At 40.3% G+C, this 24637-nt stretch overlaps 1 non-coding gene and 1 pseudogene across 1 annotated transcript; one reads left to right on the top strand and one right to left on the bottom strand.

Moving 5' to 3' along the window:
- Positions 1 to 11717: 11717 nt before the first annotated feature.
- On the top strand, positions 11718 to 11816 carry LOC145626036 (small nucleolar RNA R71; annotated as a pseudogene).
- Positions 11817 to 20901: 9085 nt separating this feature from the next.
- On the bottom strand, positions 20902 to 21008 carry LOC145625670 (small nucleolar RNA R71). The gene has a single exon (XR_014110579.1). It is a non-coding gene; the product is annotated as a small nucleolar RNA R71 (small nucleolar RNA).
- Positions 21009 to 24637: the final 3629 nt, after the last annotated feature.

Genomic DNA, 24637 nt, shown 5'->3' on the forward strand with positions numbered 1-24637 from the left:
GGTTGGCACTATGGTAAACTAAAACAAGTCTAATCAAGTAAATCAAAGGTCTAAACACTAGGGATATGGGTTCCACATGCAAGTTCAATGATAATGCTAGTTTAGAGCTCAATCAATTAATTCAAGTATTGCAATGGACAAACAATAGTAGCAATCAAGAGAGTTCAAATGCTATCTCCTATAGGCCAATCTAGGAGTCACTATGAAAGGCAAATCAAGAAGAATCACAAGCAAACCCAATCAATTAGAGCAACTTTCAAATCAATTGTTCATGTCATTAAGAGTTGCAATGCAATCTAGATTAATCTTATAGGTTGATCACTCCTAGTCTAATCAATCACATGCAAAACTATGTCAACCAATTTAATTGCAACAAATCAATCAATCAAAGAGCATCAACTAGCAATTTCATTAATCAAACATGCTTCCCCCTTTCCCTAGCAACTAATCTACTCACTAATCATGGTGAAATTCAAGAACAAATAACTAGAAATTGCATTGATCATCATTCTATATCAAAATCTAAGAGAAATCAAAATATTCAACAATATCAAATTCAAATCCAAAGAAAAACAAGCAACAAGCATAAATCAAATAGCAAGTAAGTAAGAGATGAAAAAAGGAAGAGATTCTCACTAATATTGATGATTGAAAAAAAATGAAGAAATCCAAACTAGATTGATCAATTGTTGAGTTACAAAACCAAGAACTTCTCTGTAACTTCTCTTTAAATTCTCTCTCTAAAACTAAGCTAATGAAATATTATCAAAAAGTTGGCTTCAAAAAGGAATTACAATTCTATTTATAAGCAAAGAAGAAACCGGCAAATCCCGCGCCCTCTCCCGATGAACCCGCGGCCGCGGAGAAATGGGTACGGAACCCTCCGCGGGCTATCTGGGCAACACCGGCGCCCGCGGCGGTATAAACCCGCGCCCGCGGCCAAAGATGCCGCGCCCGCGGCTAATCTCCTGCTCCCAAAGCTCAATCAGGGGGCCGCTGTCTCTCTGAGACGGAGCGCCCTCTCCAAGTTTCCCGCGCCCGCGGAGGGTAGTTCCTGCCAAAATATGGCCATTTGTGCTTCTTGAGCCCGCGCCCGCGGCTTCACTGACCCGCGCCCGCGGCCTGCTGGAAATACCTTGGAGACCTCTCCGAGGCCTCTCGAAGGCCTCTCTAAGCCCTCTCTAGCCAAATGCTTCTTCCTTGCTTGGTCATTAAGGTCCCAACTTGATTCCTTTGCAAAGGTGATTCTCCAAGTACCTACACAAGCAAACAAAGAAAGGAAATAAAAGGGAAAAAGAGCCAAATACAAGGAAACACGAGAAAAACACGAGAACCATAAAGAAAAGAGGAGAAAGAGAATACTAAAGGAAAAAGGACCAAAAATAAGAGAAGAAAGCATGAAAAAGGGAAAGAAATAACCCTAAAAGACTACCCTATGAGTGCCATAAATGACACTCATCAAATTCCCCCAAGCTAGACTTTTGCTCGTCCCGAGCAAAACAAAGGCTAAAAAGGAAAAAGAAGGGCTTATTCGAAGCAAAAAAGAAAAAGATGGGCGAGAATTTACACTAAGACTCACTGTCGTAGGAATCACGGTTGTTTTTAGATACAACAAGCCATTTAAACCCCTAGATCGCCCTAGAGGACGAGTGATGCTCTCGTAAAGGTATCCCAAGAGTTTACCCATAACTCTCCACCAAACCCCCAAGAGGCAAACCATAAAAGGAAAAGAAAGAGGAAAAAGGAAACAAAATCTTTACGAAATGGACTTTACAAAGAGACTATAATTCAAATGAATAACAACCTTTCTAAAGTGAATTATGGTATGCACGTTATAAGATACCTAAGGTTGATTGAAACATAAATATGCTAAGCATAGGAACTAGTTATCACACTCCACTTTCATCCCAAACAGTCTTACCGCGTTCCCCCTACTAATCTCATATCTCCCCTAAGTGAGCATCTCATAGATTCCGCGAAGGAACCGAAAAAAGATCAATATTTTAGGCTACTCGACATCTTGATTTCGCATCCCCTTTCCTTAGTCTGCAACCCATGATTCCCTCTACCGATGAAAGACTCAACTCCTAGGTCCAAAGGTCTTCCCAAAGGTTGTAACGTAAGGCAAGAAGGGTTAAGGTAGGCTAAAATTTAAAATTTGGTGGTTATCCTAAATTGTGAAGAAAAGACCGGCCAAATCTCAACACCAAACTTAAGTAATCACCAAACAAAAACGTATTAACACCCACAAGCTTATTCAAAGCAACAATCTACAAACATAAGAACAAAAAGCGCAAACGCTTTCCCCCCCAAGCTAAAAGAAACATTGTCCTCAATGCATAAAGAGGAGAAAGACACTTGAATTTTTATGGTTTTTCTCTTTTTTTTTTTGCATTTTCTCATTTATAAATTTGTTTGTATTTTCTCGTACTCCCCGAAAAGTTGCCTTTGTCCTCCCTAGGTAGTTCGGTCACGGTCTTAGGAATCATACGCTAAGATTCTAGATTAGGTTTGCGAAAATCAAGGATCCATGCCGCTCATGCAAGAATTTGATGAAGGCTTGAACAAATATACATCTCACATGGTTGTAGCAAAAAATCACTAAGGTTGTCAAATCAAAGATAGGGAGCAACTACCAACATGCCACAAACGAGTAGAATCCGGTTTCATGATCCCCCTAGTTCTAGACAACTATCTTAGCATGCTTTATCCTAGAATCAACCAAACGTAATCTCAAACCGTGCATACCATTATTACCTAAGAAGACTATTATTCAAAAGAAAAAGTCTATTGCATACAAGTCCAAGTTTCAAAAAGAGAAAGAGTGAAAATAAAGCCTCAAAAAGTTATGCACACAAACAAGAATAAAAAAAAGGGAAAGAAAAGAAAAGAGAAGATGGAAAACTTAGATAAGGACAAGAAAGGGAAAGAGGAAAAGGGCAAAGATGCAATCATAACACGTTTATCCCAATCGACATACAAGCGGTCTAATGGCCACATCGCCAAAGACCCCAAACACACTAGGTGTTAAATTCATACATCCTCGAACCGTTCAACTTCCCCTAAATCTAATCCTAATCTAAGCAACCAAGAAAATAAAGAAGTGAAAATAAAGAGGTAAAATAAGAAAGGCCTCACCAAGCGTCCGTGCTAAACTAAAGTACCCAAGGAGTAGAAACGTGCTTCTCCAAAAGGCTCCACAATCCAAAGCATAGGCTACGAGCAAGGTGAGTTAAAGAAAAAGGCTATATATACAAAATGAAATTGTTAGTAATTTCCAAACAAAAGCAAACGATAAAACACTTAGACAAAAGCTATATACAAAAACCTAGAGAAACCCATCATCATCAAAAAAAAATTTTTTCAAGAAACTCCCAAAAACATCATGAAGTGAAACAAAACAACAACAAGCAACAAACAAACGAGACCATTAGCAAAAATCCACCAAAAACCTTATCAAAGAATTCCCACCGAGCCCCAGGTGCCTCCCCCAAACCAACCATAAAACATCCTTTTTGACCCTCCCCCCTCACAAAATGAAGGCATCGACCGCAATGCCTACAAACATGCAAAATAGGGAAGGGGGAGAACAAAAAGGGAAACAAACATGCATAAGGGGACGATTGGCCACTAGGGCCGGCACCATCATCACCCGTATCCCAACCTCGGGTGTAACCGGAAGGAAATCCATAGTGACCCTTGAATAGGTCAAGTTGGGATTGGGTCAATTGGTCGTAGGGCTCACACTGAACAAGGAGCTCGGGGTGACGGGGGTGAACATAGTAGTATGCGGGATCACCCCGATAATCACTCCCCCCCGAGACCCTATAATCATAAGGTGGGAAGTTGCGCCTTGGCACATCGGGGTCCTCAACCCCGGGCCAATATGGGTACGTAGGGAGGTTGTCACCACCCCAGGAAGGTACCGGCCCTTGTTGGGGCGGCACATAAGGGTAGTTGACCGGAGGTGTGACCTTCCCCCTACGTACACTAGCGTCATACAAGGCGCTAGTTTGATAAGACAAAGTTTTGTGGTCTAAGTACATACCTTGCATGCTCAATTGCATGCGCTCCATGTTGGCTCTCATGGCCTCCAACTCTCGGAGATAAGCATCTCCTTGGAAATCTTGTTGTTGTTGTTGTCTTTGTTGTCTTCTTTCTCTTCTTCTTCTTTGAGCATCATCATGAAAATGCTCATGTTGTTGTTGTAGTGGCGGTTGTTGTTGTTCTTCATCATATTCATCTCCTCCCCCTTCCTCCTCTTCCTCATCATTCTCATCACCCCCATCAATCTCATCATCCTCCTCCATCTCATCTTCAATCCTCCCATTGTCCCTAGGTGGCGGCCGGGTTAGGGAGTAGGCAATGGTGGGTATTCCTCACTAGCCAAGAGTAAGTACCAGTTCTCCTAGTGCTAGTTATTAAACGCAACGTGTTAACTTGTTTCAAACTAATCCACACGTCTTCACTCCTTCCAACCGGAGTGCAAGACTTCAAGAACCCCTCTTGCTTAAAATACGACACAAGACGTGTCACCATGCCCCCACAATGAATTTCCCCCGTTTTGACCCCATGCATTATCTCCTTACAACAGTCCATAAAAATATAGCCAAAATTAATCCTTGATCCTAACTCCGGCTTGGTAGCCATCCATAACACCATAATCTCCTCTCGAGATAACTTCCCCAAATCTTGCTTATTAAAGACCGAATACCCAAGAATTCTATGAAGGATCCTAAGGGCCGGATGGGTAATCTAACTAGCAAGAGACTTCTTCGAATCAAACTCCCTCTTGTGGGTTATGGTTCTCCACCAAGAAACCTCATTATACTCAGTTTTGACTAGGGAGATAAGGGGCTTGAAGATATCACCATTGGGGTTGAAACCAAGGGCTACATTGAACTCGGCTAGGTTCATGGTGTGTTTGACATTGAAGAGTTGGAAGGAAATAATAAAGTCGGTTTCCCCCACCTTATTGAACTCAAATGTGGAGAAAAACTCAATGGAAGGCTCTAAATAGGTTCTAGGGGAAGACTTTATAAACTCACCCAAGCTTAGGTTGTTTAGAAGGATGTCAAGGTCATTCTTAATTCCTAGCTTGGCCATGTCCTCACGAAAGTAATGGCGGGAAGGTCTAAACTTCCGGTCTTTCATTTTGTTATAGATGGGGGTCTATTTAGACCGGTTCCAAAACTTGAGAGGGGGTAGAGGAGGAGGAGGAGCATCATCTTGTGTTGTGGAATGCGGTTGGGGTTGAGGATTTAAGGATTGGCCAGGGGATTGGTTTGAGCGTTTCTTGTTACTTTTCACTCTTCTTAACGAATCCATTTTGACAAAATTCACACAATTCACAAGAACAACACAAACCCCTCAAACAAAACAACTACCACCAAAATTACTCACAACCCTCCTTACAAATCCAACCAAACCACCACAAACTACAAGGTACCTGTTCCAATCAACACAGCAACCAAAATTCCAACAACAAACAACAATATCAACAATCAATCATCAATATATTCATGAATCAATAAGAAAAAGTAACAATCACCCAAATATACAAAATTTCCCATAAATCAACCATAAAACACAAAAATCATGCTCAAAATAAAGGTAAACAAATTAATGTAAAGAAATCAATTGAAATTGACAAAAATATTACAAAGGTTAGAAGTATACCAAGATTGGAGACTCAAATTAAGCTCAAAGCACTTTAAAGACCCGAAAGTTACCGAAATACCACGAGAAAGTAGAGTAGGAGTGATGAAAATGGAGGAATATGGAAGAATTTGTGAAAATTTTAGGCGAAATTTGAAGACATAAGTGAGAAGTTGATGTTTTGGGGTTAGGGTTTGAGAGGAGGTAGAGAGAGAAAGGGGAAAAATAAGGAGAAGAAAATAAAATAAAAGAGGAGAGAGAGAGAAGAGGGGGTGCGCCCAGCTATAACAAACCCAGTTCGCCGCGCCCTCTCCCGACTCTCCCGCGTCCGCGGAAAGACCGCGGGGAAACCGTGGGGAGTTCCTGTCACTTTTTGAACTTTTTACCTAACGGGGGGCCGCGCCGTCTCCAAAACTTCCCGCGCCCGCGGAGAGACCGCGGGGCAACCGCGGGGAGTTCCTGGATTGAAGTTCCAAATTTGCTCGAAATGAGGGCCGCGCCCTCTCCAGAAATGTCGCGCTCTCTCCAAAACTTCCCGCGCCCGCGGAGAGACCGCGGGGCAACCGCGGGAAGTTCCTGGAATGAAGTTCCTATTTTGCTTGAAATGAGGGCCGCACCCTCTCCTTATCTCCCGAGGCCTCTCCAATCTCTCCCGCGCCCGCGGAGAGACCGCGGGGCAACCGCGGGGAGTTCCTAGTCGGAAATGCCTCAAAAAAGGTGAAGAGGCCCCCGAGGTCTCTCCAAGCCCTCGGGAAGCCCTCTCCCCTGCACTCTAAACTCTTCATCAAACCCCTTCTTTCCAACAAGTGATGATAATAGGCAACCTACAAAACAAACTCAAAATAAGATCAAAAACCAATCAAGGAAAAATAAAAGAAAAGAAAGGAAAGAGAAATGAGATGAGAATCCGGGTTGCCTCCCGTAAGCGCTTTTGGTTAACGTTGTTAGCTCGACGTGCACCATCATCTCAAGGTGGCTTAAAAAGAATCATTTTGTGAACAAGTCCAACAAACACTCCATCATAGTACTTCTTCAGCCGATGTTCATTAACCTTAAATGAAGATGAGGAGTTCAAAGGAGAAATCTCCACGGCACCATTATCAAAAACATCTTTCACCAAGAATGGTCTACTCCATCTTGACATGAGCTTGCCGGGGAACAACTTCATCCTTGAATTGTAGAGGAGGACTTTGTCACCTACACAAAACTCCTTTTTCTCAATCAACTTGTCATGAACTTCCTTGGAGCGAGCTTTGTAGGTGCTAGCACAATCGTAAGCATCAAGTCGAAGTTCCTCTAGCTCATGAAGATCCAACCACCTCTTCTCCCCCGCACTAGCTAAGTCAAAATTTATCTTCTTGATGGCCCACAAGGCACGATGTTCAAGCTCTACCGGGAGATGGCATGATTTGCCATAGACAAGGCGATATGGAGTGGTACCAATAGGCGTCTTGAAAGCCGTCCTATAAGCCCAAAGAGCATCATCTAACTTGTCCGACCAATCCTTTCTATTCCTTGCAACCGTCTTCTCAAGAATGAGCTTTATTGGACGATTGGAGACCTCGACTTGGCCACTCGATTGAGGATGATATGGAAGGTCGAACCGTTGATGCACTCCATATTTCCTCAACATCTTTTGGAAGGCGTTGTGAAAAAAATGAGATCCGTTATCGCTTATCACAGCCTTAGGCACGCCAAACCTTGGGAAGATGATTTTGTTGAACAACTTCAACACTACTTTGTGGTCATTAGTAAGGGAGGCAATGACCTCAACCCATTAAGAAACATAGTCCACAGCCAAAAGTATGAATTGATTGCCATATAAAGATGGGAATGGTCCCATGAAGTCAATCCCCCCAACATCGAACACCTCTAACTCAAGAATGGGCTGTTGAGGCATCTCATTCCTCTTGGAGATATTCCCAACCCTTTGACATCGGTCGCATGACTTTACAAAGCCCCATGAATCTTTGAAGAGATGCGGCTACCACAAACCACATTGAAGAACCTTGGTAGCGGTCTTGGAAACACCCATATGCCCACCACTAGGGTCCGAGTGGCACATCCTTAAAACACTAGGCACCTCTTCATTTGGAACACAACGCCTAAGTAAGCCATCAACCCCTCGTTTGTATAAGATGGGATCATCCCACAAGTAATGTCTTGCCTCCCTTTTGATTTTCTTCCTTTGGTTCTTTGAGAAAGAGGGTGGAAACTCCCCACATGCTGGAAAATTCACCAAGTCGGCATACCATGGGAGTTCCTTCACCTCTATGGCATATAAGAAGTCATCAAGCATTCTATCCTCAATTGGTGAACCATCATCATGAATTTGATCACCCTCAAGGCGAGAAAGATGGTCCGCCACAACATTCTCCGCACCCTTCTTGTCCCTAATCTCAATCTCAAAAGTTTGCAATTCAAGCACCCATCGAATCAACCTAGGCTTGGACTCTTTCTTGGCAAAGAGATACTTGAGGGCCGCGTGATCCGTGAAAACTATGGTCTTGGAACCTAACAAGTAACAACGGAATTTCTCAAAAGAGTGCACAATTGCTAAAAATTCGTTTTTCGTTGTTGTGTAGTTCTTTTGAGCCCCATTGAGTGTCTTGGACATATAGTAAATCACATGAAGCTTCTTGTCTACACGTTGTCCCAAAACACCTCCAATCGCCCAATCACTCGCATCACACATCAATTCAAAAGGAAGATCCCACCTTGGGGCTTGAACAATAGGAGTGGAGATTAAGGCCTTCTTCAATCTATCAAATGCCTTCAAGCATTTGTCATCAAAAATGAAATCAACATCCTTTTGAAGAAGGTCATTTAGGGGCTTAGCAATAAGTGAAAAATCCTTGATGAATCTCCTATAAAAACTCGCATGACCAAGGAACGATCTCACTCCCTTGACATTCACCGGAGGTGGAAGTTTCTCAATCACTTCTATTTTTGCTTTATCTACCTCAATGCCTCTATTTGAAATCTTGTGCCTAAGCACTATACCTTCCTCCACCATGAAGTGGCATTTCTCCCAATTCAAAACAAGATTGACCTTCACACATCTTTCCAAACACTTCTCAAGGTTCACAAGGCACTCCTCAAATGAAACACCCCCCACCGAAAATTCATCCATGAAGACCTCCATTTCCTCCTCCAACATATCCCCGAAAATACTCATCATGCACCTTTGGAATGTAGCGGGTGCATTGCATAACCCAAAGGGCATTCTTCGATAGGCAAAGGTCCCATAAGGACATGTGAAGGTAGTTTTCTCTTGATCATCGGGGTGGATGGGGATTTGGAAGAATCCCGAATATCCATCGAGGAAACAATAAAACTTGTGCCTTGTTAGTCTTTCAAGCATTTGATCAATAAATGGAAGAGGGAAGTGATCCTTCTTAGTGGATGTGTTTTGACGTCTATAGTCTATACACATCCGCCAACCCGTGACCGTCCTAGTTGGAATGAGCTCACCCTTCTCATTCTCAACCACGGTCATGCCCCCCTTCTTTGGAACGACATGCACGGGGGAGACCCACCTTGAGCTAGAGATGGGGAATATGATTCCCGCATCCAATAGCTTGGTGATCTCCTTCTTAACTACCTCTCCCATTTGGGGATATAGTTTTCTTTGTCGTTCGATAGAAGGAAGGGCGCCTTCCTCAAGTGTTATGTGGTGTTGGCACAAGGCGGGGCTTATACCTTTATGATCATCAATTGTGTACCCCAAAGCACCTTGGTGCTTTCTCAAAACACCACATAACGCTTGAGCTTGGCTCACGCTCAAGGATACACTAACTATCACGGGGTAAGTGGAATGAGGGCCCAAGAACTCATACCTAAGGTGTGATGGTAGAGGTTTGAGCTCTACCATAGGCACACCATTACCTTCCTTTGATGTGGCCGCTTGCAAAGCTTCTTGGCTTGAGATTTTCAAGCACATTTGCTTATCCACTTCCTCCATGATTCCATTTAGCAATTCCTCATAGAATGCCATTTCCTTGCATGGTGTACCTACTTTGTCCTTGTTCAACAAAACATTCTCAAGAGCATCGTTAGAGGTGAGCAAGTGCTCATGCATGGAAGACACAACATGATCAAGTGAATCAATCATCATGCAATTTTCTAGAGAAGAACTTGGATATTTTATGCTTTCATTCAAATCAAATTCAATGACCTCATCTCCTACCTTAAGGGAAATCTTTGCACTCCTCAAATCAATCATAGCACCCGAGGTAGCAAGAAAGGGTCTACCTAAAATGATTGGAATGGTAGCATCTTCATCCATTTCAAGCACAACAAAATCCACCGGGAACACAAACTTCCCAACCCTCAATGGAACATCTTCTACCTTACCTTTTGGAAACTTGATTGACCTATCGGCTAATTGCAAGGTAATGTTAGAAGGTAAGAGTTCCCCTAGTTCAAGTCTTTGATAAACCGAATATGGCATTAGGCTCACACTAGCTCCCAAGTCAAATAAGGCATTATCAATTTGCATCTTGTTAATGGCACAAGGGATGAAGAAGTTTCCGGGGTCTTTCAATTTGGGTGGCATTTTGTTCATGATGACAGCACTACAATTTTCGGTCAAGTTGATAGTCTCCACAACCTCACAAGTTATTTTCCCACTCAAAATGTCCTTGAGGAATTTGGCATAATTTGTCATTTGGTTGATCACATCGGTAAAAGGTAGAGAAAGATGAAGTTGTTTTAGCATATCAATGAATCTCCCAAATTGTTCATCCAATTTGTGTCTCATGAATTTTTGTGGGTAAGGGAGCTTGGGTTTCACAATTTCTTTCTCTACTCTCACCTCTCTAGGTGTCTCAACCACAACCTCATCCAATGATGCCCTATCCCCCTCATTCTCAACCAAGGCTTCCTTAGGAATCTCCTTGTCTTCACCCTTCCTAGGCAATCTCTCCTCAAGAACCTTACCACTCCTTGTAACAATAGCATTCACGGGTTTCTTGGGATCAAGACCTTGGGAAAGTAAAGAAGAAGGGCTTGCATGATCTTTCAAAGCATTAGCAAGTTGAGAAATTTGGTTTTCAAGCATTTTATTGTGGGTCATCATTTCATTGAACTTTTTATCACTAACGGCCATGTATGTGTTCAACAACTTGGTTTGATTCTCAATTATTTCTTCCAAATTGGTCCTAGGTGAAGAAGGTTGTGAATAGGAATTTTCACCTTGAGTCCTTGGAACAAATCCGGGTGGGGGACCTCTTTGAGCATTATTTTGATAATTGCCCCTCCCTTGATTGTTCCAAGAACCCCTATTTTGATTTTGACCATAACCTTGATTATGGTTACCACCACCTTGATTATGATTACCACTACCTTGGTTATGATTTCCATAACCTTGGTTTTAATTACCATACTTTTGGCTTTGATTTTGGCCACTATAACCTTGGTTATTATAGCTACCACGAGAACCTTGGTTTCTATAACCACCACCTTGGTTATAGTTGTCAAAATTGCCTTGGTTTTGCTAATTCCTATTCCATTGACCTCTTTGATTATCAAACCTCTGGACATTATTATTTGACACATAATTCACATGCTCACTCTCATTTTTATCAAACTCATCAACACATTTATTAGGATAATTACTAGAGTCATGATCATACGATCCACATGCATCACAAAACAAACAACCCATAGGCATATTATGTGAAGAGGGTGGGGGTTGAGAGTTAGAAAGAGTACCTCTCCCCTTAAATTGGGAGGGAAGATTCGAAGCTTGAGAAGAAGAAGAAGCGCTCTCGAACTTGGCTTTGATTGCGGTCACCTCCTTTCCCAAGTTTGTCATTTGGGAGGAAAGGTTGTTGATCGCATTTAGATGGTCCACCGAGTACAATGAAGATTGCTTGCTTGAAGAGTCCCTCTCCCCATCTTGCCAATCTCTATAGTACGTCACCACGTCCTCAATAATGTCCACCACTTCTTGTTCGGTCTTGTTCATGATAGGACCCCCGACCCCCCCATCAAGGCATGACTTGCCTTGGGGACTTAAACCGCCATAGAAGATTTGGACCACTTGGTATGTTGGGATTCCGTGGTGAGGGCACTCCCTTTGATACTCTTTGTATCTCTCCCATGCTTCGTAAAGGCTTTCATTTGGCCTTTGCTTGAACCCTTGAATCAAGGCTCTTGCCTCCGCCGTCTTCTTTTGAGGGTAGAAGCGGGACAAGAAGGCCTTTGTAACATTATCCCATGTTCTCAAGGAGTTGGGCTTCACCTCTTTATCTAGCCACTCTAAGGATCTTCCTATGAGAGAGAAGGGGAACAACTTGAGGCGGATGAACTCTTGAGAAACTCCGTTGACTTTGACGGTGTTGCAATATTTCTCAAATTCTTTAAGATGGTTCAACGGGCTCTCATTCTTAGCCCCACTATATTGCTTCCTCTCAATTAAGGTGATCATGGCCGGCCGAATTTCGAAATCATTTGCCGGTGTTGTAGGCGGAGCTATATCGCTCTCAAACCTATAAGCACCGGGTATTACTAGCTCCTTCAAGGCCACTCTCGGATTTTCTCCCATGCCTTGCTCTACTTCAATCCCTTCTTCACTTGAAGAACTATACCCCAAGGATCGATTAGCTATTCTTCTCCTTGAGAGAGTCCTTTCGATATTCGGGTCAAAAGGCACAATGGATCGATCACGAGCTCTATGCATGCAAAACTCAAAGAAAATATTAATAGCACGGCTACAAGTGTAGCCTAAAGAAACAAAATATTTTTGTATTTTTTTTTTCAATTAAAATGAATGAGACTCAACAACAAAATCTAAACACCAATAGCAATCCCCGGCAACAGCGCCATTTTGACAAGAGGAAAATGTATGTCGTTATCTACCCTTCCCCCAAGTCAAACTAAATTTGTAAACACCTAACCAACCTTATATGAATATAGGGCAAGTTAAGGGTCGATCCCTAGGGAATGCAATGATGAAAACTAGAGTCTAAGTCAAGCTACCTCGAAGATGGAGTTGAGATTATGGTTGGCACTATGGTAAACTAAAACAAGTCTAATCAAGTAAATCAAAGGTCTAAACACTAGGGATATGGGTTCCACATGCAAGTTCAATGATAATGCCAGTTTAGAGCTCAATAAATTAATTCAAGTATTGCAATGGACAAACATTAGTAGCAATCAAGAGAGTTCAAATTCTATCTCCTATAGGCCAATCTAGGAGTCACTATGAAAGGCAAATCAAGAAGAATCACAAGCAAACCCAATCAATTAGAGCAACTTTCAAATCAATTGTTCATGTCATTAAGAGTTGCAATGCAATCTAGATTAATCTTATAGGTTCATCACTCCTAGTCTAATCAATCACATGCAAAACTATGTCAACCAATTTAATTGCAACAAATCAATCAATCAAAGAGCATCAACTAGCAATTTCATTAATCAAACATGCTTCCCCCTTTCCCTAGCAACTAATTTAGTCACTAATCATGGTGAAATTCAAGAACAAATAACTAGAAATTGCATTGATCATCATTCTATATCAAAATCTAAGAGAAATCAAAATATTCAACAATATCAAATTCAAATCCAAAGAAAAACAAGCAACAAGCATAAATCAAATAGCAAGTAAGTAAGAGATGAAAGAAGGAAGAGATTCTCACTAATATTGATGATTGAAAAAAATGAAGAAATCCAAACTTGATTGATCAAATGTTGAGTTACAAATCCAAAACCAAGAACTTCTCTCTGACTTCTCTCTAAATTCTCTTTCTAAAACTAAGCTAATGAAATATTATCAAAAAGTTGGTTTCAAAAAGGAATTACAATTCTATTTATAAGCAAAGAAGAAACCGGCAAATCCCGCGCCCTCTCCCGATGAACCCGCGACCGCGGAGAAATGGGTACGGAACCCTCCGCGGGCTATCTGGGCAACACCCGCGCCCGCGGCAGTATAAACCCGCGTCCGCGGCCAAAGATGTCGCGCCCGCGGCTAATCCCCTTCTCCCAAAGCTCAATCAGGGGGCCGCGATCTCTCTGAGACGGAGCGCCCTCTCCAAGTTTCCCGCGCCAGCGGAGAGCCCGCGGGGCAACCACGGGTAGTTCCTGCCAAAATCTGGCCATTTGTGCTTCTTGAACCCGCGCCCGCGGCTTCATTGACCCGCGCCCGCGGCCTGCTGGCAATACCTTGGAGACCTCTCCGAGGCTTCTCCAATGCCTCTTTAAGCCCTCTCTAGCCAAATGCTTCTTTCTTGCTTGGTCATTAAGGTCCCAACTTGATTCCTTTGTAAAGGTGATTCTCCAAGTACCTACATAAGCAAACAAAGAAACAAAATAAAAGGGAAAAAGAGCCAAATAAAAGGAAAACACGAGAAAAACACGAGAACCATAAAGAAAAGAGGAGAAAGAGAATACTAAAGGAAAAAGGACCAAAAATAAGTGAAGAAAGCATGAAAAGGGGAAAGAAATAACCCTAAAAGACTACCCTATGAGTGCCATAAATGACACTCATCACGGACCATTTATAGCCCACGTCCGGGGACAAGCATACCATCCACAACCCACGTTCGGGGACAAGCAAACCATCTACATCCCACGTTCGGGGAAAAGCGAACCATCTACAACCCACGTTCAGGGACAAGCGAACCATTATCATTTTAGTGATCATCTCCCAAGCGAAGAAGATTTACGGCGCAAGGTTCTCGATACATAGAGACTTGCAATCTTATTAGACAAGTTTTCCTCAAGCATGGAAAATTTTCGAAACTGACGTTTCTATAAACTTAGTTAAAGTGGGGGCTTCTGTAGACACCTAAAAATGTCTCCCAAAAACCAAACCTGATGATGAACAACCTTTCACCAACATTATTGGTCGAGTTGAGTATTTAATCTTTGGAGTGCTTAAAATCATGTTTTCATTCAATAAATTTCATAAACCAATCCATTTCCTAGCTCATTTCCCTAAACCATAACTTGTTTTCCACTTTTCGTGTCCACATCGCAAAACTGAGAGAAGCTTATTTTTTGTTCTTAAAATTTTGATCCAATTATTAATTGGTTGGATAGGCATTGAAAAAATATTTCCAACAATATATCATAAGCCCAATTTCGATTTAAAACGAAGAAGATATGAGCAAAACAATAAACTCAGCCCAAAACCGACACCCTTCTATTAAAACGGTCATATCTTAAAATCTACAAAAGATTTTGACCTTATTCTAATTGGGTTGGAAATAAGACTTGATACACTTTCCAATGATATATTTTATGTCGTGTTCCGAGTGATCGCGGGTAAAAGTAAGTCGTTGGTCTACTAACCCTAACCAAATTAGAAATTTATAATACCTAAACTTACACTAAACTAGTTAGTGGCAAGTAAAGGGTCGAACCACGAAGACTAAGTGTATCAATTTGTGCAAATTAGACTAGTAGGAAAGGTTGTGAGATAGAGAGAGATTAAACCAAACACTACTAAAAGCAAATAACTAAAACTAGGGAAAGTGGAAATCAATTATATCAATGCATTCAACAACATCATACAATTAGATGAAAATGACCTCGATTAGGAACATCAACACATTTAACTCACTCTCGCACAATTAAGCATGTTAATTATCCTACTAAACTAAATCACTCTCGTGCAACTAGCCTAGCAAAGGTATGGAAGAATTTAGGGCTCTGAACCAACTCACTCTCGCACAATTGATTGAAAGCACAATTAAGAGCATAAAATTGATTAACTAGAAAGATTTTAATCCATAAAAGCATCATCCATACACAATAATCAAGAAACAATTTCATACTAATCACAATCAATCATTCAAATCATTAATATAACCTTCATCCAATTCCCTAGAACAAAACCTAAGCTAATATAATGAAGATAGACATGGAAAACAAGGTAAAATAAGAATAACAACAAGATCAAACAAACAAACTAATTAATCTACTCAAATCAACAAACAAAAAGCAAAAACTAATTATTAAGCAAAGCAATAAAGATGAGAGAAAGTTAGAAAATGCTCATTGAATAGATGAGAAGAAGTTCCACAAACATGAGAGAAAAAATCCTAATCTAACCCTAAGAGAGAGAAGCTCTCCTAAAACATGGGAAAAAGATCTCAAGGAAAATGAAGTTCTACCGTATAAAAACAAGACTCGAAAATATAAAGGAAGTAAAAAAAAAGCTGAACAGGGACTCGCTATGCGCCCGCGCAATTTAGCTGCGCGCTATTTAGCTGCGCGCCCGCGCATTTGAGGGTTGTGCGGCTTGTGCTTGGGTGTGTGCGCCCGTGCTGCTTGCTGCGTGCCCGCGCGGTATGTATGTGCGCCCGCGCACATGTCGCGCGCAGGCCACGCAAAACTTTCTGCCTCGATTCTGCAATTTCGCCTCCTTTGCGCGGGTGCTCACGAGGCTGCGCGCCCGCACACTCCAGCCGCGTGCCCGTGCATATTGTGTGCCCCCTTGTACCTTGCTTTCTTCGATTCTTCTCTCATGCTTCCTTGGCTTCTTCTTTGCAATCCAGGACTTCAAATACCTAAGCACAAACACCAAGGAAAGCAATAAGGTATAGGGAACGGTGCAAACACGCAATGAAGGCAAGCATTCAAGAATATACGAGATTTCATTAAAAACACATCGAGACATGTATGCACGCATTATTTGAACAAAACAACTACAAAACACCCTAAGACAAGCTAAAACAAGGCATAAACACTATCCTATGACTCATCAAATTCCCCCAAGCTATACCTTTGCTCGTCCTCGAGCAAGACAAAGAGAAAGGGAGTGAATTATTCAAGCAAAGCTAAGACACTAAAGGAGATGAGAATGTACACTAACTCACTTTCGTAGGAATCACGGTCAATTTTAGCAACTAAAGACAAGCCTTTTAAACCCCTAGATCGCCCTAGAGGACGAGTGTGCTCTCGTGAGGGTTTCCTAAGAGCTTAACCCACAACTCTAGACAAAAACCAAGGCAAGACAATAAAAAGAAAAGAAAAATAAACATAAAAAGAGAAAGCAAGACACAAGTTCATATTTGGACAAGAGATAGGAATAAGCACCAACGAATGCAAACCTTTCTAATTATACAAATGTATGCACGTTTCAAGATGTCAATGGTTGATTGAAACCTAACATATGATAAGCATAGAGAACTAATGAGGACTCAATCCACCCTAGCCCCAACTAATCGGGCCGCGCTCTCTTCACTAGCTTCAAATCAACCTTTAAGCTAGCTTCTCATGATTCCACGAAGGAACCGGAAAAAGATAAAGAAATGAAAAACTTTGAGAAGGTAATCCCGACATCTCAACTATGCATACTCTCTCCATAGGTTTGAAGTCTATATCCCTCCACTGTTCTTTGACCTAACCCCACTAAAATCTAAGGGTTTTAACTATGGATGTAACGTAAGGCTAAGGATCAAGGCGGAGTAAAAATTTGAAAATTTTGGTGATATTTCCTAAGTGAAGCAAAAGAGTGGCCAACTCTAAAAAATAAACTTAAGAAGTCACTAAACATCAAACAAAATACCAAAAATGCCATATCCCCCAAGATTATTCAACACCAACACACAATATATACAAAAATGAAGGAATGCTCCCCCCCAAGCTTGAACGATGCATTGTCCTCAATGCATAAAGTAGGGTAGAAAACGAAACCAAACTAAAATATTTTGTTTTTTTTTTTTTTTTTGGCTCTTATTTGTTGTCCTTGCCTTTTTTACTATAGACGGCTTTTTCTTGAAACAACATTTGATTTTCTTGAATTGCATTTTTCTTCTCAAACTTTTTTACATATTCTTTTCAAGCTCAACTTTCAATACCCTACTCAAAACCAATTCGCAAAATGTCTTGTTCATATTCAACACTCTCAAAACTCAAACCTCACATGCCAATGCTTCACTAACTAAAAGGGTTGGTAAACATAGGCCATTAGGTTTGTAATGCGGTTTAAACAAGAGCGGGAATCATTTGGCTCAAATTGGTTAATAAGTAGGTTGATGCAAAATAGAAAACCAAATTTGTAACAAAACATAAATATAATAAAGAAAAATGAGAAAATGTGCCCTTTTCCTCCCCTAGAGTGGCTCGGTCACAATTTTGGGAGGTAGAGGTCAAAACAAGGATTAAGACATGCATAGTCAAGGATCCTAAATTGCCGCTAAACAAGGTGATGAAGGCTAGAACAAATGAAGCTCACAAGGGATTATAACAAAACAAATACCAAATAAGGGTTTCAATTCCACTATACAGAGCAACTCCATCTTACCACATTCCCGCAAACTAAGGCTTCATGGACCCCTAAAAGTTCTTAAACTGGCTACCTTAGCATATAGTATCCTAGAGTCAACCAATGACACTCTCAAACCGTGCATACATTTACCACTTAGGAAGAAAAACATTCAAGAATACAAGTCCCAAAATAGAATGTCCAAAACAAGAACTAACAAAACACATTTTGCCAAAATTACCTTAAAAGTAAACAAAAATCTTTTTGGATTATTCAAAATATAAGAAAAGACATGGGAATGCATATACAAAGGTGCATGGCATATATGAACCAACATTCTACCCAACATGATAGAATACCCTCCCCCCAAGCTTGAATGAGACAATATACTCAAATACCCGCAAATGAACCAATTTAACCTTTCAAAGCTGATTTCCTCTTAAATTGAATCTTGATTTCCATATGCTAGCAAAAATAGGCGTCAAACTTCCTTGATTCTTGATCCAAACCAATGCATAAGTGTATATCAAGTCATTGATAAGTGACTTTTATGTCACTTTTAGGGTACTTTTATGCTTATTTTCCGGTTTAGTTTCTAATAATTTCCCTAGTTTTACGCTTCATTTCTCTCTTTTTCTTATTTTCCTTATTTGATTTTTATTTTATGTATTTCAGTAGTTTTTAATAGTTTTTAGCTTATTTTCTCAATTTATTTAAATTACCTTATTTTCTATGTTTATATTTTAAGTTTTTAGTTCTTGTTATATAATAGTAAAACAAAATATGATGACTGACATTTATGTCACTCTTAGGAAGTAGTTGATGAGTGACATTTATGTCACGCTTAGGGTAGTGTTTATGCTTTGTTTTAGCTTGTCTTGAGGTGTTTTGCAGTTGTTTTGTTCAAATAATGCGTTCATACATGTCTCAATGTGTTTTGGATGAAATTGAGTATTTGCTTAAATGCCTCCCTTTATTGCGTGTTTTCATCGTTGCCTTTACCTTATTGCTCCCCTTGGTGCTTGTGCTTAGGTATTTGAAGTCTTGGATTGAAAAGAAGAGGACAAGAATAGAATCAAAGAAGCAAGGTGCGAGGGAGCGCAAAATGTGTGCGAGAGCGCGGCCGTAGTGCACGGGCACGCAGCCCTATCAGAACCCGAGCAGAAGGATGTAAATTTCAGAAATGAGGTAGAGAGATTTGCGCGGGTTTTGTGCGACATGTGCGCGGGCGCACACCCAGGGCGCGCGGGCGCACAACTCAGGCAGCAAGCCCCAACCCAGAAAGGCGCGGGCGCACACTCTGTTGCGCGGGAATACAGATACCGTGCGCGGGTGCACAGCTACCATGCACGGGCGCACAGCGAGCCATATTCAGCGTTTTTGCGCGTATCTATTTATATTCAAGGCTAATTTTTGTATGGGACGACTTGATATTATTAGATCTTTTTCTCTAGTTTTAGAAGAGCTTCTCTCTCTTAGGGTTAGATTAGATAATTTTTAGAGAGAGAAAGTAGATTATTGCTCAATTTTCTTCCAAGTATTCAACTTTTGGTCAAGTTTAATCTTCAAGCAAGCAATTCCTTCAAGTTTTAATCTTTCATTAATCCTTTCTTTTAGTAATCTCTAATCCTTTCCTTTAGCTTTATTTATTTGCTTTATTGTTGCTTATTTTTGTTAATCTTATTAGTTCATCTAGTTGTTATTAATTTCATTGATTTTAATCATGTTTTGTTTTGAGTTTCTTGAGTTTGTTTCTAGTTTTGATATTATGTTTAATCTCCCTTCTCTAGGCTAATCTTTTAGCTAGGGGAAGGGGGTGGAAAATATGAGTTGATATTGGATGAATGATGATGGTTGGATTGAACTTATGCCATAAATTGATGAAAGACATGATTTTTATTAGCTTGAGATTATTGTTGCACTCTATTTGATGTATTCTAGTTTAAATGTATGAAAGTGATTTGAACTAGATTATGATCATCTCTATTTTAATGATTGCATGAGAATGAGTTATTAAAGTGGAGTTTTTATAGATTGTGCTTCTTTATTCTCTTGATTTGATTGTGACTAATAGGATGCATGAGAATGATCCTTAATAGTGTAGACCTCTTTCATTGGTTTGCCTAGACTATTGCATGAGAATGAATTATTTAGGTAGAATCTTGTGTTCTTTGGCATGTGTTTCATGGTAATCATCATTATTCCCCTCTTTCTAATCATATTTGACACCCCCGTATCCCTAGCGTCATTTTCCCTTGATTTTAATCATCATTTTCTTGCTTATTTGTAGTTTTAGTATTCTAACTCAACAAAACCAACAAAAACAATCCCCTTTTTAGTCTTGCATAAGTGATTATTGATGTTGAATTAGTGTGCTTCCCTATTGGTTCGACCCTTTACTTGCCACTAACTAGTTTGGTGTAAGTTTAGGTATTATAAATGAATAATTTGATTAGGGTAGTAGTTTAACGACCTATCTTATCCCTATCAAATATTGGCGCCGTTGCCGGGGATGCGACTTGTTTAACATTTATTCTTGCTATTGTTAGAGTCTTTTTATTTGCTTTTCTTTCTTTTATTTTGCTTGTTAATCCTACTTGTCATTGCTTATCGTGTGCTTAGCTTTGTTGTATTCAAAGAGAGATATGGCAAGACAAGAGGATAACCTTCGTTTTAGGGAGTTTGGAAATCCGGAAATCTATGAGCTCAGGAGTGGTATAATTCTCCCGACCAACGAGACTAACTTCAAAATCCATCCACAATATGCTAGGATGGTGAAAATTGAGTAATTTTCCGGAGATGCAAGTGAAGACCCCATTGAGCATTTGGACCGATTCTTTGAGTTGTGTGCAATGATGCAAACAAATGAAGCGAGCCAAGATTACATTCGTATGCATCTATTTCGGCAATATCTCACCGGAAGAGAAAAGAAATGCCTCAAGCTTTTGAAGCCCAACTCTCTCACCACATGAAAGGAAGTTGCGAAGGCCTTTCTCAAGAGATTCATTTCCGATGAGCAAACCGCAAAAATGAGGAGGAAGATAGCTTCCTTTGAGCAAGAACCGGATGAAACTCTTGGGGAAGCATGGGAAAGGTTTAAGGATTTGATTAGAGCATGTCCTCATCATGAATTAAACCATAATTTTCTCATGAGATTCTTCTATGATGGCTTAGATCCAATGTCAAGGACCAATCTAGATGCGGGTGCCGGTGGCCAATTGATTAAGATCCCTCAAAGCCAAGTTGAAGCAACAATTGAAGAAGTGGCTACTAGCTATTTTTAGGGAGGCCAAAGAATGTACCAAGGGAAGCAAGGACATCTTTATAAGTTGTAGAAAGTCGGCCAACTTATGCACATAGTTGAGCTCTTGAATGAAGGTCTTTCCAAGTTGAACTCAAGTGTTGGTTTGTGTTCGAAACTTTCACAAATCATTGATTTCTCATGTGCTCGTTGTGGTGGGATGGATTGTGATGCATCCTATTGTAGAGAGTTCAATCTCAAGCATGGTGAAGTTTTGACTTTGAGGGAAAAGGAGTTTGTAACCCAAACTCAATCTCAACAACTTCAACAACATCCAAGGCAAGAAAACTCCTACCCCCAAGATGGACCTCTCTTCAATCCACCAACCCAAAACTTTTCCTACCTTTCCTACCAAGTAGAGAACTCTCAAGATCAAAATCATGACCTATGTCCTCAAGCGTATGAAGAAAAATCCCCACCCGACCACACACAAACCCAAATTTTTCAGCAACGTCAAATTATCACTCAACAATTCCAAGAGATCAAATCTAACAATGAAATTGTTGATTCCCAACTAGGCAAAATTTCTTCCCTCCATTTAACCACAAAACTCCCCTTACAATCATCTACTAACCCTTCACATACTTATCAACCCGAAACTTGCAAGGACGACAAGGTTGTAGATGATGTGGTTGAGAAGAAGGTTCAAGAACAAAATGAGGAGCCATTTTATTTTAGTGAACCAAACAAGTTTGAAGGCCCGGTTCCCTTTCCTTGTAAGCTAGTTGAGAATGTTTTTTTAAAGAGCCCTATGGTGGTGAGCGTATGTAGAGTTGATGTGGTCGATGATGTGATGGCTAATGAGAGCTTACCTCTACGTGATGATAAGGTGACAATGAGGAGTGATGACTTCCTTGAAGTTCCCGCTTGGTTTGAAGGCTCTCTTGAGGAAGGTGAGGTTGCCCTTCCTAATATTGAGAATTCCAAGCTCAACCCCCCTTTTAGATGGAAAAGAAAGAAGAGTGAAAAAATAAGAAGAATCAACAAGAAGAAGAGAAAGAGAAAAGATGAGCCACCATTGGCTCTTGATTCATTCCCTCCTTTTCCTTGTGGTGATGTGAGACCTCAAGGAGTGCTAGTTCTCAAGCTTGGGGGAATCTATGATTCAATCCTCAAGTTCATGAGGGTGATGTTCTTTAATCCACCTTGAATGAGGTGAAGGTTCAAGCTAGAGACCATAAACAAGCGCTTCCCGAGAGGCAACCCGGAGGATTTCTAACCCTTTTTCCCCCCCTCCTTTCTTTTTCTTTTTGTTTTATTTCTTTGTTATATTTTAATGTTTTCTTTTGTGTCTTATCTTGCCTTGTTGGTTACTTTTTGGAAGTTTGGAGTGAGTGACATTTGGTGAACTCTATTTTATGCTCCTTTATTCTTTTAAGCCAACCTCCTGGTGAGACCTTTCTTATTTTTACTCTTTTACTTTTTCTTTGAGTGCTTAGCTTAGGATTAGTTTAGGAAGAAGTTGAATGGTTTGAGGTTGTTTGCATTGGTTCTATGGAACCTGGGATCGTTGATGTTGTTATCGAACGATAAATTGTTTGATGATTGGGACTTATTTGGATTATATGCCTCGTTTGTGAACCTTTTTTATTTCATCCTCTTTATTTTGTTTTGTTTTCCTTTTTTTTGTGGCAAACATGACTATGGCAAGATGAAATAAATTCGTTTTGGGATTCGCTTATGCATTTGGAATTGATTGCTTTGATAATGTGCCAAATAATGTTTTTCTTCCTAATTTATGATGGCCTACACGGTTTGAGAGTGCTTGTGGTTGAGATAGAAAAATTTTAAGCTAAGGTAGAAAGGTTAAGAACTATTGAGGACGTTTCAACCCTTAGTTCATGGGACAGTGGTAAGATGGTGTTGCTCTCTATAGTGGATATGAAGCGCTTAAATTAGTATTTGCTTACTTACCATCCCTTGTAAGGTTTAGATTGTTCAAGCCTTCATCAATTTTGTTGAGAGGCTTTTAGGATACTTGACTATGCATAACTAAATACTTGTGTTGTCCTCTAACTCTTAAGATCATGACCAAGCGTCTCTAGGGTAGGAAAAGGGCACCCTTTTCTCATTTTTCTTTATCTTCTTTTAGTTTTGTTACATATTTTGTTTTTATTTTGCATTTTCTCCTCTTCCCAACCCTTTGAGCCTATTCCCTTTCTTGATTATGAGCCACATTACAAGCCTTATGACCTTTTGTTTCCCTAACCCTTAGTTTGTGAAGCATTTTGGTTTGAGAGTTTGTTTTGTGTTGTAATGAAAATGAGAAAGTATTATGCTCTTTGTACCAAGAAAGAAAGTAAATTGTATATATTGTGTGTAATAAAGCAAATACATCCCAGAAAAAGCTGTCCTTATTTAAAAAAGGCAATGACATCAAATAAGAGTTTCTTAAAAAAAAAGAAAAGAAAAAAAAAGAAAAAGAAAAAGTAGGTTTCGTTTTCTTCCCTAAGTTAAGCATTGAGGACAATGCTTCGTTCAAGCTTGGGGGGAGCGTTACTTCGTTTTTCGTTTTTATGGAATGTTGGTGTTGAGTAAGCTTGGTGGAGATGGCATTATTGGTATTTTTGTTTGATGTTTGGTGATTTCTTGAGTTTGTTTTTGAGGTTTGATCACCCTTTTGCTTCACTTAGGAAATGTCACCAAAATTTTCAAATTTTTACCCCGCCTTAACCCTTTGCCTTACTTTACAACCCTAGTTAAGACCCTTAGACTTTAGAGGGGTGAGGTCAAATTCCGATGGAGGGAGATAGATTTCAACCCTATGGAGAGAGTATGCATAGTCGAGATGTCAAGATGACCCACTAATTCCACAAATTGAATCTTTTTTCCGGTTCCTTCGTGGAATAACGAGGAGCTAACTAGGGGGTTATTTGAAGCTAGTGGAGAGAACGTGGACCGTCTTGGATGAGGCTAGGGCGGAGAATGAATTCTCTAGTTCTCTATGCTTAGCTTAGGTTTGTCTCTTTGAACCATGAGCATCTTAGAACGTGTTTTCCCTCATTGAATTGAGAAAGGCGAGTATTCTTTGGTGCATGTCTCTTCTTTTTTAGTCCAAATGGAGTATTTTCCGCCTTTGAGCTTGATTTGTTTTCCTAAACCTTGCCATGTTATGTTGGTCATGGTTGTGTTTGCTTTTTGTGTTTGCTTTTCTTTTTCTTCTTGTTTTGCCTTTTTTTGTCTAGAGTTGTGGGTTAAGCTCTTAGGAAACCGTCACGAGAGCACACTCATCCTCTAGGGCAATCTAGGGGTTTAAAGTGCTTATCTTTAGTTGCAAAAATTGACCGTGATTCCTACGAAAGTGAGTTACTGTATTTTCTTTCTCTTTTTAATTTTTCTTGCATGAATAAATCATTCTCCCTTTCTCTCGTGTTTCGTGTTAATTTGCTCGAGGACGAGCAAAAGTTTAGCTTGGGGGAGTTTGATAAGTGACTTTTATGTCACTTTTAGGGTACTTTTAT

This window comes from Chenopodium album, chromosome 3 (genome assembly GCF_948465745.1).
Source record: "Chenopodium album chromosome 3, dcCheAlbu1.1, whole genome shotgun sequence".
Lineage (NCBI taxonomy): Eukaryota > Viridiplantae > Streptophyta > Magnoliopsida > Caryophyllales > Amaranthaceae > Chenopodium > Chenopodium album.